The following is a 20541-nucleotide window of genomic DNA, read 5'->3' as shown; positions in this document are numbered from 1 at the left end:
TGTGGTGGCCTCGTAGCATCAACATATTCGGGGGGAGTATACAACTTGATGTGGGGAAGAGGTATATTAGCTGGGAAGGGTCATATGCCTGAAAAGCATATTTGGAAAAGCTTTGTTATCTTTAGGAAAACCTCATGTAGAAACACTAGAAAAGCATCATGTCCCAAGGGCTTAGATGTGGCACGGTTCTGGTTACAGCGTATTTTCCTTGTATATACTGGTCCATTAAGCTCAAACCAACCTCATAATTATGTGATTGTGACAAGATTAACTGGATGGACAATCCGAAAGTCCTGAAGGTCAACTGAGGGGCCTTCTATCCAATAATACTTTTTACTCTTCAGTTATTTTTAGGTTGGCTTGGTGAGAATGTGCTGTGCAGCTATGCAGGGATTATGAATGTTTTGTTCCAAGACCCATTTATGACTGTTGTGTGGGCTGAAATGTGCACAAGTTACCAAAACTAGGCACAAAGTAGGTGACTGATTTAAAAAAAAAAAAAAAAAAGTTCTTATTTATAAGAGATTTTCAAAATACAGAAAAATGCAAAGATTCTAATGAACACCCATGTATCAACACCCAGAATTGATCCTTGTTAACATTTTAACAAATTCTTTGTCTTTCCATTTAAGAAACAAAACACTGCAAATGAAGTTAAAGTCTCCTAGATCTCCCCCTCAAATCCAGTCCAGACTGATTCAGAGGAAACCACTTTCATGCATTTAGTGTGTATCCTTCCAGAGTGTTTTGTTATACTTTTACATATACATATGTGTGTGTTTGTATATAATATATATGCATGTTTATATATAGAGAGAGAGCTATGCTTTATAATATGAATGTGTCTATTTTACATTACCTAAGTAGCATATAATCTAAACTTACTTTTCATTCAAAGCTCTGACTTTTAAATCCTTCTGTGTTGTGTAAGAGGACAGTTCATTTTTCTTAGCTGCTAGATAATATTTTACAGTATTTTTTTAAAGATTTATTTATTTATTTTAGAGAGAGAGAGAGTGTGGGGTTGCGGGGAAAGGAGGGAGAGTCTCAAGTAGATTCCATGCTGAGCACAGAGCCCAACATGGGGTTCAATCTCACAACCCTGAGGTCACGACCTGAACCAAAACCTAGAGTTAAGACACTTAACCTACTACAACACCCAGGTGCCCTGAGAGATTCTTATACCTATCTCTCTTTTCACATGTGCAACAATTTCTCTAGCCTGTGATGTGTAACTAGAAGCGGAATAGTTGAGTTGAAAGGTATAACAATTAAAATTTAATAGGTATTATCAACATGAACTCCATAGGGATTACATTAATTTAGATTCCCTCTGTTGGAATGAACTATTCTACTCATCCACATTCTCACCAAGAATTGATACTGTCTGATTTCCAATTTTTTTAATTTAAAAAGTGATTTGCTTTGCCTTGACTCCTAGTAAAGTCAAACATGATTTCATTTATTAGTCATTCAATTTTCCTCTCTGTGATATATGTTCAATTCCTAGACTGAGCGAATCTTAAAAGAAATTTAAAAACTAGTTTACCAAAAAAGCAATCATACTAAAATTTTGACATAACTAGTTAATGTTTAAACTGGTATCTTAAAATATATTTTTAAGATTTTATTTATTTATTTATTTATTTATTTGTTGGACAGAGAGAGCACAAGCAGGGGCAATGGCAGACAGAGGGAGAAGCAGGCTCCTCACTGAGCAAGGAACCGAATGTGGGACTCGATCTCAGGACATTGGGATCATGACCTGAGCCCAAGGCAGACGCTTAACTTGCTAAGCCACCCAGGTGTCCCTTAAAATACATATTTATTTAAAAAATGTGATTTTTCAGGGCGCCTGGGTGGCTCATTAGGTTAAAGCCTCTGCCTTCGGCTCAGGTCATGATCCCAGGGTCCTGGGATCCTCCTCCTCTCTTTCTCTCTGCCTGCCTCTCTGCCTACTTGTGATCTCTTTTTAAAAAATGTACTTTTTCGGGCGCCTGGGTGGCTCAGTGGGTTGAGCCGCTGCCTTCGGCTCGGGTCATGATCTCAGGGTCCTGGGATCGAGTCCCACATCGGGTTCTCTGCTCCGCGGGGAGCCTGCTTCCTCCTCTCTCTCTCTCTGCCTGCCTCTCTGCCTACTTGTGATCTCTCTGTGTCAAATGAATAAATAAAAAAAATAAATAAATAAAAAATAATAAAAAATAAAAAATGTACTTTTTCATTTTGTGCCTCAGGGGGAATAACCTGTTTTAACTTTTCTTAATGTAAATAAAATAAGCTTCTTGATCATCAGTATTCAACACAATGTCTGGCAAGTAAAAGGTGTTCAATAAATACCTGCAGGATGAACTTTATTTGTTCCAGAGTAAGGTAACAGGTAATTACAGAAGAAGAATTTCAAAAGCAGTGCTCCAGTGAAGATAAAACTATATGCTAAAAAACAAAACAAAACAAAACCACAACAACATTAAAAATACACAGCCCACACTTCTCTCTCCTAATCACGTTTCTTATAAAGACTTGGGGGCTCCACTTTTTAGATTCGAAATCAAATGCTTCTAATAGTAATGTTTTAGGCAAAGTGTCTTTTTTCAGAATTCAAATGTTGTTGACATGCAAGTTTACATTAGTGTCAGGTGTACAACACAGTGATTTGAAAAGTCTGTGTTATGCTGTGCTCACCACAAGCATAGCTCGCATCTTTCACCAGACAACACATTACACTAACTATATTTCCTAACCAAGGTGATTTTTATCAGGGACTCACCACGAAAAGTAGACACAGAGGCTTTCGTGTCTCCCCTCTGATGTGTCCTGGCTTTGACTACAAATGAAACAAAGAACGTTAATTGAGTGTCATAGCAACCCTGAGTTTTCACTGAAAAAGTAACACATAAGTATTCTTAAAATATCAAGAAACTGGGGCACCTGGGTGGCTCAGTGGGTTAAGCCGCTGCCTTCAGCTCAGGTCATGGTCTCAGGGTCCCGGGATCGGTCCCGCATCGGGCTCTCTGCTCAGCAGGGAGCCTACTTCCCTCTGTCTGTCTGTCTCTCTCTCTCTCTCTGCCTGTTTCTCTGCCTACTTGTGATCTCTCTGTCTGTCGAATAAATTAAAAAAAAATAATAATCAAGAAACTACCCTGATTCTCTTTCCCAGTTGATTTGAATTTTGTGTGAAGATACTTGTTGTAATAGGATTTTTTTTTTAAGTTTATAGTTTAATCACCTGGTGCTCATCACAACAAGTGTACCCTCATCACCCATTTCACCCATCCCCCCTCCTCCTGTCCTCACCTCCCCCCACCCACCTCCTGTCTGGTAACCATCACCCTGTTCTCTACAGTTGAGTCTCTTTCTTGGTTTGTCCCTCTCTCCTTTTCCACTTTGCTTGTGTTTTGTTTCTTATATTCCACATATGAGTGCAATCCTATGATATTTGTCTTTCTCTAACTTATTTAACTTAGCATTACACTCTTTAGCTCCATCAGTGTTATTCCAAATGGCAAGATTCCATTTTGTTTTATGGATGAATAATATCCCATTGCATATAGCATGTCTTTTTTTTTTTTAAGATTTTATTTATTCATTTGAGAGAGACAGAGAGAGCACAAGCAGGAGGAGACGGAGAAGCAGACTCCCCACTGAGCTAGGAGCCTGATGTGGGGCTTGATCCCAGGACCTGGAGATCATGACCTGAGTCAAAGGCAGACACCCAACCATCTGAGCCATTCAGGTGCCCAAAAGCATGTCTTCTTTATCCATTAATCTTTTGATGGACACTTGGGCTGTTTCCAGAGCTTGGTTATTTTTTTTTAAAGATTTTATTTATTTATTTGACAGAGAGAGATCACAAGTAAACAGAGAGACAGGCAAAGAGAGAGGGGGAAGCTGGCTCCCTGCTGAGCAGAGAGCCTGATATGGGGCTCGATCCCAGGACCTTGAGATCATGACCTGAGCTGAAGGCAGAGGCTTAACCCACTGGGCCACCCAGGCTCCCCCAGAGCTTGGTGTTTATAAATAATGCTGATATAAACATAGGGGTGCATGTACCCCCTTTGAATTAGGATTGTTGTGTTATTTGGGAAAATACTCAGTAATGGAATTGGTGGATTGTAGGCTAGTTCTATTTTTAACTTTTTTCTTATAAGAACAAAACAGTGAAGTATCCCAGATAAGAAACTCCACACCTTGACCATTTTTGTCTTTCAATATGTGTTCTTGACTTGCTCTTTTATGTTGCAAAATCAATAAGGTGGTCCAAGATTAAACCTCTCTGTTTAGAAAATAGTTGAGGTTACAGGAAAGCTGAATCATCATATAGTTTTACAGTATCACAAAATAATAAATACTAAAACAGCTTCTGTATAGTTTCTCAGTGGTTCTCATGGTGAAAGAGATGGGCTTCACAGCAAACTCAGGAGAAATGAAAGAAAGTTATTCTCTTAAGGAAAGCAGCTGACAAAAATATCATGCCTTTTATGATACAGGGCCGCATTCTCACACTGGTATGCCAAGGACTGCTTCCTTGGTCAAATGGGATTAGGGGAAACGCATTAATATATTAACATGGATATTAATTAATGCATTAACATTAATGTCAGCATAATAACCATTAAATACTACATCTAATATTTACTGATGGCACAGTTACCTTAATAAGATCTTAATAAAGCCTCTCAAGAGTTCCAGAGTAAAAAAAAAAAACCCATTTTTACTTTTTTTTTTTTTTTTTTTAAAGTAGACTCCACAGGACTTAAACTCACAATCCTGAGATCAAGACCTGAGCTGAGATCAAGTCAGAGGCTTACCCAACTAAGCCATGGAGGCGCCCTCCCATTTTTAACTATTTTTAGCTCCACATTTTCCAAACTTTTTGACCCCAGAGTTCTTTTTAAAATGTAATATCCATACAACTAATGTTCTGCAGAACACTGGGAAACTCTGATATAAAAAACATAATTTATTATTTGATCTAAACAGTTATACATTTCATCAGTGTATTTCATCAATAAATATTTCCTCTACTGGTGACTGATACCTACCAGAATGAGGTCCCAGAATGTCAAAGAGTTCTAGACCAAAATTCAGGACCTTTACTCCCCTGTCTGCCTTTCTGCCCAACAAATGGCCTTCTATTTAGTCCTTAGAAAATGGTAAGAAACTCTCTGACCTGAGACGCTGCCCCACCCTCTCACCCCAGTCAAACGTTAGGTTTGAAGACTACTGTACCTCAGTCGCTGGTAATCTGAATCAAATATCTGAGCTGCTTCTCCAGAGCTCGAGTGTTTACTGGAATTACCATCAGGCCTTACGAAAGTAAATGAGTATTCTGAATCACCCCCCAAATTAAATTGAGTTCTTATACAGTCTTCTCAATTGTGGTGAAAAACACACAGCATAAAATTTACCATTTTAACCATTTCTTGGTTTGCAGCCCAGTAGTGTTAAGGACATTCACTCTGTTGCACACTAGATCTCCAGAACCTTTTGACCTTATAAAACTGATATTCTATACCCATTGAATAGCAACTCCCTATTTCTTCCTCCCCCTCCTCAGCCCCTGACAACCACTGTTTTACTTTCTGTGTTTATGAATTTGACTACTTTAGATTCCTCATGGAAATGAAATCATACAGTATTTTGTCTTCTTGTGACTGGCTTATTTCACTTAGCATAATATCCTCAAGTCCATCCATGCTGTATACACAACAGGTTTTACTTCCTCTTCTTTTTTTTATTTATTTTTGAATAATAACAAAAAAATTAATTGTTTTTACTCATAAAAATGGGTGGGCAGCTTTTTCCTGTCTACAATACTTTTAAAAAATAGTTTTAAAATTTAAAAAAAAATATTTTATTTATTTGACAGACAGAGATCACAAGTAGTCAGAGAGGCAGGCAGAGAGAGAAGGGGAAGCAGGCTCCCCGGCTGAGCAGAGAGCCTGATGTGGGGCAGGATCCCAGGACCCCGGGATCATGACCCGAGCCGAAGGCAGAGGCTTTAACCCACTGAGCCACCCAGGTGCCCCTTAAATGTTTTTTATAAACATACAATGTATTATTGGCCCCAGGAATACAGGTCTGTGAATCGCCAGGTTTACATATTTCACAGCACTCACCATAGCACATACCCTCCTCAATGTCCATAACCCCACCACCTTGTCCCTACCCCCCCTTTTTTCTTTCTTTCTTTTTTTTTTTTTAAAGATTTTTATTTATTTATTTGATAGAGAGAGATCACAAGTAGGCAGAAGGCAGGCAGAAAGAGAGGGGGAAGCAGGCTTCCCACTGAGCAGAGAGACTGATGTGGGGCTCCATCCCAGGACCCTGAGATCATGACCTGAGCTGAAGGCAGAGGCTTAAACCACTGAGCCACCCAGGCGCCCCACCCCCCTTTTTCTTTTTTAAGACCAAATAATAGTCCATTGTATGTGCACCAAATTTTGTTCAGTCATTTATCCATTGATAAACATTTGAGTTGCTTTCAGCACCTGGCTATTGTGAATAATACTATAATGAAAACGGTGTGCAACTCTTTGCAATCCTGCTTTCAGTTCTCTTGGATATATATGCAGACCTAGAATGGCTGGATCACATGATAATTCTATTTATGATTTTTTGCGGATCTCTATACTGTTCTTCACAGTGGCTGCATCATTTACATTCCCACCATCAATGCACAAGGGTTCCCTTTTCTCCACATCCTTACAACATTTATTTTCTGGGTTTTTTTTTTTTAATTGTCTTATACAGATAGTTATTAGGTGTATTTTCATTGGCTTTTATTCTATGAAAAATATATAACAACCCTTCATTAATCCAAATATTTGATTACCTGGAACGCATTCAAGTGGTCTCCAAAGAAAAATAAGTAGGTTCCCAGTATGAAAGGAAATCACTGTAAGAACCAAAAATACAAATACTCAATTAAGGTAAACTACATTTAAAAATCCGAATGAAACAAGTGAGTCATTTTTGCAGTTGTTTGATCTCTCTTTTTTTTTAAGATTTTATTTATTTATTTGACAGAGAGAGACACAGTGAGGAAGGGAACACAAGCAGGGGGAGTGGGAGAGGGAGAGGGAGAGCAGGCTTCCCCCCAAGCCTGATGCAGGGCTCGATCCCAGGACCCTGGGATCATGACCTGAGCCAAAGGCAGACGCTTAACGACTTAAGCCACCCAGGTGCCCCTGTTTGATCTTTTATATGATTAAGATGACAAGGATTTCAATCTGCTTTTACTCAGCTATTTGTTTAAATAATAGTATGGTAGACATTTGAACATTACAAACACTATTGTACACTGTATTCTGTCTAAATATTAAGCAGAGATTTTCAACTGTTTTTGAAATTTTATAGAAATAACCAAATTAGAATGAATGGTATGTGTTTTCCTGATATGCAAGAGATTTCTGGGAAGTTTTCCTATCAATATTAGGAGGGTCTATAATAATAATACTAGTGCTTTAAAACTTACAAAGCACCAGCAAGCATGTTATTTTATTTAATCTTCCCAACATCCTCTTGGGCTAAATAATTACTGAAAAACTGTGGTACAAATTATCTGTCCAAAAACATATATACTAAGTGGTTAGCTGAAACTCTCAGCCAAGCGAGCTCTCTCTAAATCCCTACCTCTTTTCACTCTTCCATTAGAAAACATGGTTCTATTTGGATTAGTTTAGTTTTGAAAATATTTTTTCACATCTTTTTGGGGCCACTAAACACACAGAATGCCTTTTTAATTTTTTTCAAGCAAGGGCCCAACCTTTTGGACTTAGTCTCTGTGTGGGAAGTTAAAACAAACATGCAATGCCGATATAGCTCCTCCTTACGAAGAGTCGACACAAAAACAAGTTATTGCCAGACCTGCAGATGATGGGGTCAGCAGCGCACATCCACACGAGAGGCTTGGCTCATGGAAGAAGAAGGTTATAGATGAGGACCAGGGCCAGGGCTCTCTCCGCTCCCTTCCTGCCTGCTATGCCTAGGATCTCATTAGATGAGCAGAGGTGCCTTCCAAGTCTTCCAGAATTACTCAGGGTTTGTGCATCTTTAGAAAAAGCGGCGACCACAGGCTCTGCTAGCAGTCCGCTGGATTGATTATCTTAGTTGTTGTTGGTGGTGGTGGTGTTTTTCTATGCCAGCCTAGGCCTCTTTCTCTCATAAGAGAAAGAATCTAAAATTTAGATATTACAGAAATAAATAAATAAATAAAATTCAGATGTTGAGTTGCTGATGGCAAATCATGATTTAGCTGTACAATTTTGATGTAAGACTCCCATGGGAGTTATAAATTCTTATACCTGGTCCATAGTAGATATAAAAAATATACATGTATGTATATACATCTATATTTATTTATAAGTTTGTGACAACATATAAATATCTGCTGTAAAGTACACATATTATATATTATATAATTACATATAGATATAGATATATCCCCTAGGAGCTAGGAATGTCTCCGAAATATGTTGAAAAACTTGAGAATTCTTATGAACTTTGGAAACATAAAATGAGAACAGTGGTTAAAAGCCCAGGCTTTGAAACCAGAATGATGTGGGCTTATATTTTTGTTCTACTATTTGCTAGCTGTATGAACTTGAACATGCTGGTGAACCTAAGATGCCTTATCTGTAAGAAAGAAATAATAACATCTACCTTTTAGAATTCCTGTGAGAATTAAATATAGAATAATGACAGGCTTTACATACTTCCTGGCCGATAGAATGTGCAATACATTGTAACTATTATTAGCACAGAGCCTTGGGATCATTGCTCTTGGCATCAATTCCTATAGGATAATCCTATTAATGTTGAAAATGGAGGTGATTAAGTTGAATCTGACATAACTTGGAATTGCATATTTGAATAATCCTTAGGATCAGTTAGTTTATTTAACACTTGTCTCTAGGGTACAGGAAAATGTTAGTTATTTGAGCTTTCTAAATTTAGTATTCCAAACCAACAGAAACTTACTACTTATCCAAAGGAAATTTTGGTAAGATTTCCTATTAGTCAGAATTGTTGGTGAGTTACTTTTGCTTGTTCGGAGTTGATCATTCTCACCTCTAGATAGACAGCAATATCCAAAGCTCTTTCGGTTGAAAGTTATAGAAATGCAACTCAAATTAGCTTAAGAAACAGGGAATGCATTGGCTCCAGCACGTGGAAAGTTTAAGGGTTGATTAGCTTCAGATGGTGCTAAATGTTGCCAGAGCTCTGGTTCCCTCCATGTGCTGGCCTCACTCTGCAGAGAGCCTCCTCTATGAAGCCTGGGGTGAGACCATAAGCTTAAGGCTTATGTGATTTTTTCAGCTTGACAGCACAGAGAAAAGGCACTCCTCTCTCTCCCAACAGCTATAAATTTCAGAGAAATAAATCTTAGAAAAGATGCCTATTAGTTCAGAGTAGGTGGGGCACTGTGGTCATCTTACTAGGACCACATGGCCTGGGGATAGATTTCCAAATGAAAATCAAGATCTGATTCCTTTTTTTTTTAATAAGATTTTTATTTATTAATTTGCTATATAGAGAGACACAGAGAGAGAACGAACACAAGCAGAGGAGAGGCAGAGGGAGAAGCAGGCTTCTTGCTGAGTAGGGGGCCTGATGTGGGGCCCCATCCCAGGACCCTAGGATCATGACCTGAGCCCAAGGCAGACGCTTAGTGGCTAAGCCCCCCAGGTGCCCCAAGATCTCTTTTCTGACAAAGAAGGATGGTCGAGTGAGTAGGTAAAGAACAGAGAGGCCCACAGCAGATAGTTTCAGTTGGATTGTCTGAAAACAAGGATCTCAACAAGGCCACCATGGCATTTATTAAAACATACACTATTTCATGGAACCACACAAAAATGTTTCAAAGGGCTTTGGGGTGGGATATTCTTGACTTGCTTCTTCTTCATGCTAAGCTCCACATGTGGTAAACATCTGCACACACACAAAAAAGAATTTGTTATCCTCATATGTTCTGCATCCTAAGCAATATAGTATGTATGTAATTACATGAAAAAAAGGGAAATTATTTTTCCATATTGCAAAAGCAAATAAGACTATTAATAAATAATAATCATGTACAATTACATGAAAAAGAAACAAAAGAAAAAATTTCCCCATGTTAAAAAATCACATCGGGCAATTAATAAATAATAGTCTAAAATTTAGCCAACAAAATAGGAACAAAAGAGTTAACATTCTATAACCAATTTACATAATACCAAAAATAAAACAAAAGGAAGACATTAGCATTACTTGCCTTAGAAAATGACTACTGAGTTCATTTTTCCAAGTGAAATGATTTTATTTGCAAGGGAAAATAAGTAATTCTGAACACACACACACAAAAATGCAAGAAGGAAAACTCTATTTTCTTTGTTTAGCCTCGATGGTGAAAATAACTTTTAAACTCCTGATTTCATTCTCCAAAATTTTGGTACACAAGTTCATAAAATACTGATGCTCTCAAGTTAGAAGATTCTTGCTGAGACCTCACTTCGCTCTGCAAACATGATCTCATCTTTCAGCTTGGTTATGTTCCAAATCCAGGAGTGAGGGCAAGTTTACGATCAGGGAGGAAGAAAAGGAAAATATTTACATAAGCCCCATAATACAACTTTTTTAAAAATCAGAAAGAGAGATCCACACTATATATATAAAGTCTCTGATACAATCCAAATAGGGAATAGTCACAGAATATGGGGAAGAAGTTAGAAAAAAGCAGTCACCCTTTGCAATGGAAACATGAAAAAGAATGAGATGAGCCATCTAAAGATATCCTCCTGAGAATGACATGCCCCAAATTTGACACCTTATTATTAATCTAATGTAGAGTGCCTTCTTAAACCATCAGGATAGCACATGAAAAAAATCTCATCTGGAAGGCATCACATTAAACATCAGCATATATAAAAACTGGTATGTTAGAAATGAAATATTGCAATGAGGAAAGCTTTTGCAACTCATGATTTGAACATTAAGACTTTTTTTTGGTTATATCTCCAGAGCTCTTTTGAAGGAGAATGGACGTTGTATGCCCCATCAAACATGGTAAGTAACTCGTTTCACTTTAAGAAAATCTAATTTCCCCTCTAATATTCTCAAAACATTTCCTCAGTTCTATCATGAGAGTTTCAGTACATTACCTGTACCATCCCAATATATGGTACCATCCCAATATATGTACCATCCCAAAATATGGTATGATGTAACCTTACCAACCTTTAGTGATGATGTCTATACAACCAGATACAAAAATAAAGAATACAGTAATAATACAATTAAGATAGATATTTATTTTACTGTGTATAATTCTATGTTAGATTTATGTTTAAATTATGGAGTTTCTTCTCTTAACATTCTAATTTCATTGTAAATTCCCTTTCATTTTTTATTTAGATTTTTTTTTAAGATTTATTTATTTGAGAGAGAGAGAGAGAGAGAGCGTGGGGGGAGTACACAGAGAGGAGTGAGAGAATTCCAAGCAGACTCCCTGCTGAGCACGAAGCCCAGTTGCTGGGCTCCATCTCACAACCCTGAGATCATGACCTGAGCAGAAATCAGGAGTCTGAAGGTTAACCCACTGAGCCATCCAGGAGCCCCTATTTAGATTTTTAAATCCATTTAGGTTTGGATTAAGATTCACTCTGTTGTAGGCTTCTCTTTTCACTTCCGCTTTCCTGCCAAGTATGCCTTCGTGTCCCCTGCTTTGCCTAGCATAGAGCCATTTATACACCAGATGTTTAGAAAGTATTCCTTAAATGAATGACTAAAAAGCCCTGAAAAGTGAAGATACAGTTCCCAGCCAGTATTTTTAGCCAGCATTTATGTGGTCAACTTCCATCTTGCTGAACAAGTGTGAGGAAACCATGCTTTTTTGTTCTTTCACTGGTGCATTTAGGAAATGCTCATGGCTCAAACAGAGAACCACTGCTTTCTGTTTCCTTCTGGGAAAATCCACTGCAGACCCTCACCCCAACGCCCCAACTTACAACAGCGAGACTGCGGTTGACGTTTACTTCTTTAGGTCCCCTTGAGTTAGATCAGTGAATCCAAGGGGCAAGAGAGGGGCAGCCCACTTCAGTGTGCATCCTACTGGGGACCTTGCTGGTAGGGAAGATGTTGTCTTAGCACCTGCGATGTTGTCCTGGGTTAAACCCAACAAATGCTCTCTCATTTGCCCTTCTCCCCCCATACCCCTTACCTCTTCCTTTTGATGACATTTATTGAAGAAATGGGCTAGAAGTCTGGGCTCTGGCCTGCAACACTCTCAAGTTTGAATCCTGTGACCATAAACCTTCATGTCCTCAGCTGTGAGACAGGGTTAGTAATTGTTGCTGTGAACATTAAATGATACATTCCATGGAAAGTACCGAGCACGGTAAGTGCTTCATTAGTTATGTTACTTATCATTAGAAACTTTCAGACCCTAATTTAAATGTTGATTATTATCTATATTTTGGATTCAAAAGGCAATCTAAATGTAAAGTCAGATTCAGAACACATCACTGACAAGGTTCTAAGTTTAAGATAAAGGGACTAATAAGATCAAAAGGTAACAAATAAAATGTCAAAATCTATTAACAGCTCGGCCACTAACTAACTCAATGATCTTAAACTTTTGCCCCTCCTTTGTAAGACACAGATAAAAGCATAATTTTCTAAGGAGATATATACAAGTTTAATCACAGAGAAAGCAACCACTTATATATGGTAAATTCTGAGGTACCATGATGAAATTTCATACTTTTTTAAATCAAGAAAAATAATATATCATGATATATTTATTCCATAGGTGTTTGTATTTTTTTTTAAAGATTTATTTATTTTAAAGATTTTATTTATTTATTTGACAGAGAGAGATCACAAGTAGGCAGAGAGGCAGGCAGAGAGAGAGAGGAGGAAGCAGGCTCCCTGCTGAGCACAGAGCTCGATGCGGGACTCGATCCCAGGACCCTGAGATCATGACCTGAGCCGAAGGCAGCGGCTTTAACCCACTGAGCCACCCAGGCGCCCCAAGATCTATTTATTTATTTTGAGGACAGAGAGTGTATGAGTGGGAGAGGATGGGTTAGAAGGAGAGGGACAGAAAATCTCAAGCAGACTCCCCCTAAGCCGGAAGTCTGGCACAGGGCTTGATCCCACCACCCCGAGATCATGATTTGAGCCAAAACTAAGATTTGGACATTTAACCAACTGGGCCCTCCAGTTGCCCTTCCACAGGTGTTCTTGAACTCAATCTACCATGAAGATCTAGAGAATATTTTGCCAGCATATGATTTATTCTTAGATTGAGATATGGTTAAATGTAAAGCATTTCACTCCCATCAACCAGAATAAAAAGCTCCCCGAGGCCATCTCTTTAGTTCACTCCTCAATACCGCAAGCAGTGCCTGGCATGTGAGAATCCCTACAATACTTGCTCAATCGGTGAATGAAAGGATGGTAGAACCTGGTTCTTCATTAATGCATCAGATTGCCTAATGTAAGAAGTTGTTGGTTGTTGGGTAACTTTTCATTTCTAAGCATTCTCTTCAATCCTTAGAGGATTCATGTCTCTGTAACACCTAGTCATATGGACAAGATCTTGTCAAGTCTTGGGGTGTTTTGCTTGTTCATTTCATACATGTATGTTACGTACAGATCATAGTGCAATTTTAACAATAACAAGAAAAAAATGAGGATTTCAGGTTTTTAACTCTATAAAGGTCAAAATCACTAATTAAAAAAACCTTTTTGTTAAAAAAAAATGAGATTCCCTTATTTCAATAAACTGTGTTGACTTTTCTTTTCTTTTTTTTTTTTTTTTTAAAGATTTTATTTATCTATCAGACAGAGAGAGATCACAAGTAGGCAGAGAGGCAGGCAGAGAGAGAGAGAGGAGGAAGCAGGCTCCCCGCCGAGCAGAGAGCCCGATGCGGGACTCGATCCCAGTACTCTGAGATCATGACCCGAGCCGAAGGCAGCGGCCCAACCCACTGAGCCACCCAGGCGCCTTACCAAGGTACCTTCTTGCTTGGGCAATGCAGTACAATACCCATATGTCACCAGGCGGCTAATGTCAGAATTCTCTTTTGTTTGAGATAAACTCTTCTCACAGATTCATCTCCAAGACAAGACATTTTGTTTTTCTGTTCAGGCAACAACTGATAAGCGGCCTGTTCTTTTATGCTCCAAACACTTTAAATAGACCCCAAACAATGACATCTGTGAAACTGGAATGAAGCTTTGAAAAATATGAATAACAAAGACCATTGTGATAAAAGATTAGCTGTAGTAAGCATTCAATTTTTTTTCTGCACACTTTTATGTTTTTATGAGCCTAGGTGACTCAGTTGGTTGAGTGTCCAACTCTTGGTTTTGGCTTAGGTCGTGATCTTAGGATTGTGAGATCGAGCTCCCCGTGGGGCTCCCCGTGGGGCTCCCCCTCAGTGAAGAGTCTGCTTGGGGTTCTCTCTCTTTCCCTCTGCCCCTCCCCCGACTTGCACACACACGCTCTCTCTTTCTCTCAGTAAATGCATACTTAATAAAATAAAACAAGATACAAGAGAATGAAACAAAAACCCTCTACTCAAGAAGCACCTGGGTGGCTCAGATGCATAAGTGACCCACTGGATCTCAGCTCAGGTCTTGATCTCAGGGTCCGAAGTTCAATACCCATGTTAAAAAAAATTAAATAAATAAAAAGTAAAAGTAAAAGTAGTCTATTCAAAACACTTCTTGTTTTAAGTTTGCCCACCCCAAATGTCAATTAAAACAAAAAAGTAAGTACTTTCATTTATTTATATTTCTACATCTATAGGATACCTAGAAATACCTAGAAAATACAGCATCCATATACAGCATTAATTTTTAGAGGAAAGAAATATGTTCACAGTGGAATGTCTCTGATGTTTACATTACATGAGTGTAGATACTAATCTTTCAAAGTCTGAAGACTTCCTTTCTGTCCTAGATAAAGAAGAGTCCTCTGATTTAGTATTTAGTTTGTTCATTAATCATCATAGCTCTGCATTAAAAAAAAGCCCAATATATTTTATAAGGTTAAATTGCTGAGTCCTGTTTACTTAAAATATGGTAGAAGCAAGCATGAACGAATCATAGAAAATACATTTTAGTGATCAAAATACAAAATATTAAAAACATATTCTGTCTACGTTAATAAAACGTTCAAAGGGATCGCAACCAATTCTGTCAGTCTCAGAAGTTCCTGTTTTGGCAGTTAAAAGAGAAGAACATGAAACATTTTGTGAATTTTTTTCTTTGTGGATAATTAAATACAAGCCATGAGAAAACAAATGTACAGATGCACACCATATTTTCATTACTCTGAAGACTACAGTCATGTATTGGTAATGCAATATTCAAAAGAAACAACATTTGAACTATGAGACATGTTACTGGCTCTTCTCCTAAATTAATGTTTTTTGGTAATTTTATCAAGTTTAGCCCCTGTGTTCTCCTTTTTATTTGAAGTAACTGAGCTTGGTTATCATCTTTCTTCTTCTAGGGAAGCCACCTCCCATCAAATAACCAAGCATATTATTAAGGTAGGAGTGTAGGTGTGAGGGTTGGCTCTGTATGGGGGCACAGACATCACCCTTACCTGGGCTTTCTCTTCATTCATAAATGACAGTCACAGAGAAATCAGTCCTGCTGGTTGCCATCACAAAAGCAACATCATTTCTCCTGGAGTCTACAAGAATTGTCTCCTTCTAGTGGATGTGAGAATTGATGTTCCTAAGTGGAAACTGATAGGTAACATTATATATATATATATATATATATACACACACTGCAAATATATATGTAACAAATAAATATATAACAAATATATGTATATATCTCTTAAAGCTACCATAAGGACTAGGCAGAAAAGGTATACAGTGCCATAAGGCTGAGAAAATAGGGAGACTTTGATATGGGGGGAAGGGAGGATGTGAGGATAGCTTCCCTAATGAAGTGTGTGTGTGGGGGGGAGTGGGGCTTGGAAGATGGGGGCAGGGAAAGTATTCCAGACTCAGGGAGAAGGGGGGGTGGCTGGAGAAATCGAATGAACGTCAGTGCAGCTGGATCTCAGCTGCGAAGCTGGTAGGGATGAAAGAGGAGATGAAGCCAGAAACACGGGCAATAGTTAGGTCAGGGAAAGTGTTATCGTTTTTATCCAGGGAGCAGTGGGAAGACACTGAAGGGTGGAGAAGCATGTTTGCACGTGCTGAAATGCTCCCTCTGGCAACAGGGCTAGCAGGAGCGTCTGGGACAGGTGGAGGGATGCGAGGAGTCTGGCTAGGTGTCGGGGAGCCTTGCAGTGTTTCTGCCACAGGAGAGTCACAGGGGCGCTGGTGCCGAAATGAGGACAGGAGCGGTGGCAACAAGAGAAGGTGATATCCACAGGCCAGCGAAAGTCACCATCATCTGGCAGAAAGCAGAAACTTCAGAACAGCCCTTAAAATGCTGCAAATTCCATGCAATAGGTTTTCTCTCACAATAACCGAAAGCCAGCTGCCGTGTGACCTAGTGTTTCCTCCCAGTTTCTTTTCATTCTGGAGGAGTCTGTCAGCTCAGAGTCCGTCAGCTGTACCCAGAGGGTGAGGGAAGGAAATCTGATGGGGAGAGAAGGCTACGGCAGAGAAGGGAGGAATCTGAGGGGCAATGGAGAGCCATAGACATATCTTTTGGGGGACTATCATTCAACCGCCACATCCTCCATTACCCTCCACAGCCAATTCATCCATAAATCCTGGAGAATATATCTTCAGTTTGTATCTCTCAGCCATTGATCTTCATGGCTATAAAGACGCTACGCTCCCCTGCTCTATTGCTATGACCCCAGTCACGGCACTTTGTGCACTTTGTGCCTCTTGAGAATTTCTGCAATGACTCCCTAGCAGCACTGGTCTCCTGCTTTTACTCTTGACCCCGTCCTCCACAGTTCATTCCCTATGACATAGCTTTAAAAAAAATATATATATATATATTATCAGACCGTAGGACTCACCTGCTTAAAAACTTCCAAAGCACTTAGAACTCCCTTTGCACTTAGTACAAAATCCAGCGTTATCCAGTCCCTGCTCCCTTCCTCGGTCATTCCTCCAGGTCCTTCTACTAACAGTGTTTCTAGCCATGCAGGCCTTCCTCTACTTGGTCAGAGAGGCTGTTGCTCCTGGCTGCCCTTTAACATAGCACCCTGTCCATGATTTCCATAGCATTTCTTCATTTGCAATTCATTTACCGGTTTAGTAGCCATCTCTTCACACTAGACTGAACCTCAAAAGGGAAGAACCAAGTCCCTCTTATTCAGCACTATCTATCTAAAGATTGGCTAAGCACACGGTAGATGCCCAATAAATAATTTGTTAAACAAATGATTGAGTTAGTTAATGGTTCCCACTGCTTATAGAATTAAGAATAAAACTTGGCTGATATTTCAGGTCCTTGGTCTCTAGTTCCTCCCACCTCCAGTGCCTATCTTGCCTCATCTACCACTTCTTAGAAGTATGGGAAGACAGAATTCCATCTTCTTACCGTCCCACTTTGATTCATGCTGTTTTCTCCTTCAGGAATATCTATTCCCTTCATCTACTTACTATATCTTGCTTGTTTGTCTAGCCTAGTTGAAATCTCTCCTCCTCCAGGAAGCCCTCCTGACGTCACCTCTACCTACATTATTCTCTCCCATCTTTGTTCTCTTCTAACTGCTTTGTACCACAATTTCAGGGTTTCACGTGGTTCTCACTTATGCCTCCAACTGGACTAAAAGAGCAACCCTCTGTTTTACACTTCTTCAAACTGACATAGGAATTGAGACAATGGCATGCCAGAAGCCAGCCAGCTACTGGCTATTTCCTAGTCTCAGTTCTCTCCACAACTAGTCATGTGACCTGGGGTACTTCACTTCACCTCTCAGTTTATTTTCTTCCTGTGTAAAATAAGGGGTTGGACCGTGTTAGTTAAAGCCTACTTGGGTGCCTGGTGGCTCAGTTGGTTAAGCATCTGCCTGTGGATTGGGTCGGATCTCAGGGTCCTGGGACAGAATCCCATGTGGGCTCTGTGCTCAGCGGGGTGTCTGCTTCCCCCTCTGCCGGCTGCTCCCCCTGCTTGTGCTTGATCTCTATCTCTCTGACAAATAAATAAATAAAATATTTTTTAAAAATAAAAAAATAAAGCCTCCTTTAGTTTTAAGATACCAAGATTTTATTATTCCATTTTTAACAAATCCGCTTCAGAAGTAGATATAGAAATTAAGTTACTTATTACATAAGGAACACAGAAAAGTGCTGGGTCCTGAGAAAGCCCTCAATACATGAGTTGCTGGTTCATTTTCTTTTCCCCCAGCAGAAAAATGAAGGTCTGGCAATCTGAATAAAGTAACCCAAGTCAACAGCTAGTAATGACAAAGCCCACAACCTCCAATTTAAAAAAACAAACCCGGCTTCCCCCTGCCTCTGGGATAATCACAATTACCCTACATATACCTTACATACAGGGATTTTAGTTTATAAACCTTTTCATAATCATCTCATTTCACCTGTGTACCAACCCCATGAGGCACTTATTATCACACTTAGTTTTCACACAGGACAGTGAAGTTCAGAGGGGACAAATCACTTGCCGAAGGTCACACAACCAGCAAGTAGGTAAATGAGGACCACATCCCAGAATGGAGCCACCAAGCCCAAGTTGTCTCTCATATGCCACATCACACTGCAGCAAAGTAAAATTAACGAAGTGAACTTTGTTATACAATGTTCTTTTGTTTTGTTTTCTTTTCTTTTTTAGATTTTATTTTATTTTGAAATAGGCTCCATACCTGGTCTATAGCCCAATGCAGGGCTTGAACTCACAAACCTGGAATCAAGACCTGAGTTGAGATCAAGAGTCCTATGCTTAACTGACAGAGCCACCTCGCACCCCAAAGATTTTATTTGATTTTTTTAAGCCATCTCTGCAACCAACATGGGGCTAGAACTCACAATCCCAAGACCAAGAGTTGCAGGCTCCACCAACTGAGCCAGCCAGGCGTCTGTGTTCAATCATGTTCCTGCCAATAAAAATCTAAGCAAAAAATACACCAGTAGGTTGTTTACAATAAACCTAGAAAACCTCAGAGCAATCACTTGAGGGACTTAAGTGACGGCTTCTGCTCTTCCACCCCAGCGCTCTTCCGGATCCACCCAGGGCTCAGTGCACGTGCGGTTCTCATTAATACTAACGTGGATCGCACACGCCAGCACTTCACACAAAACACACCTGAAAGCACTCAACCATTTAAGGGGCAGACACTTGCAAGAGTCAGGCACAAGTAGTCATGTGACCAGGCAACCTGATAGCCCCCGAGACTGTCTGCTGACATAGTATGGAAGCTTCGTAACTTAAGCTGTTTCCCCCACCCAGACATTTTTTAAGTTTGGGAAGATCCATAAAAGATGCATTTCAGGATCTACCCCAAGTAAAAAGGGAAGGTTGGCAAGATTTTATGGCTTGTTTACTTTTTTAAAAGTAAACAAAATACAAAAAGGATTTGCATTTTCAGACTGTTTCACCAGGGCAAGTTTAGAGCAAAGAGCAAATTTCCACGAAGGTCACCTTCCCCAATTTGAGTGAAACTGCGAGAAGAGGCCTGGATTCCAAGACCCCAGGACACAGGTTCTAGATCAAGCTCTGCTGTTGACGCCGACAGATCCCTTAAACTCAAGCCCCAGTTCCCCTGCTCAAAAAAGAAAACAATTAAAAATAAACAGAAAATATACCTGTTGTCCCTACTTCACAGGGGCACCGTGAGATATTGTTTGTGAAAGTATTTACCTCCGTAAGGAATTAATATTACTGCTCCCAAAAGGTGAACCTGAGAAAAATGCGTCCATTTGCAAAGTATGTGTGTATATTCTGCCACCTAGTGGCCAAATGAAGACATTATTTTAATTTTGCTCCTAATACTAAGATTACATTAGTGGAATGAAACTTGTTTATATTTTTTAGAAACTTTGAGCAAATGTATCAAATTTTTCATCAACGTTTACTGATTCTATCAATGTTATATCACTGAGGCAGCAGGAAAGAAAACAGTAATCAGATACAGAATGACATAATTAATTTACTTGAACTAAAATTTATGACCCGTCCAACATGACATTTTTTCATGTCATATCTTCCCCCCGCCCCGCATATAGTCATTTACCATGAGAATAGTTATCAGGTGCTACTTTTCCAGGGATACAGAAGGCAACCAACCAAAGTTCCTGCTTGTAATGGTGCTTTTATCATAGTGGCAGAGACAATCAGTGGATATGTATAAAATATTGTTAATTGATAATGAGTTCTGTGAAAAGAAATAAAGCAAAGTAGGGAGAACGGAGAGTGACGGGCAAGGCAGTACCTGTTCTACTTCAGATAGGGTTATCAGGAAAAGTCTCTCAATAAGAAACCTAAAGGAGGTGAAAGAGGAAACCACGCTGAAATTGGAGGGTGGGGGCAAGAGTCCTTCAGTCTGAAGGAAGAGAAGGTGCAAAATCCTGAAGGTGGAATAAGTTTGATGTGATTGAA

The sequence above is a fragment of the Mustela erminea genome, chromosome 10, assembly GCF_009829155.1.
Source record: "Mustela erminea isolate mMusErm1 chromosome 10, mMusErm1.Pri, whole genome shotgun sequence".
Lineage (NCBI taxonomy): Eukaryota > Metazoa > Chordata > Mammalia > Carnivora > Mustelidae > Mustela > Mustela erminea.
Note: the sequence above shows the minus strand (reverse complement) of the source record.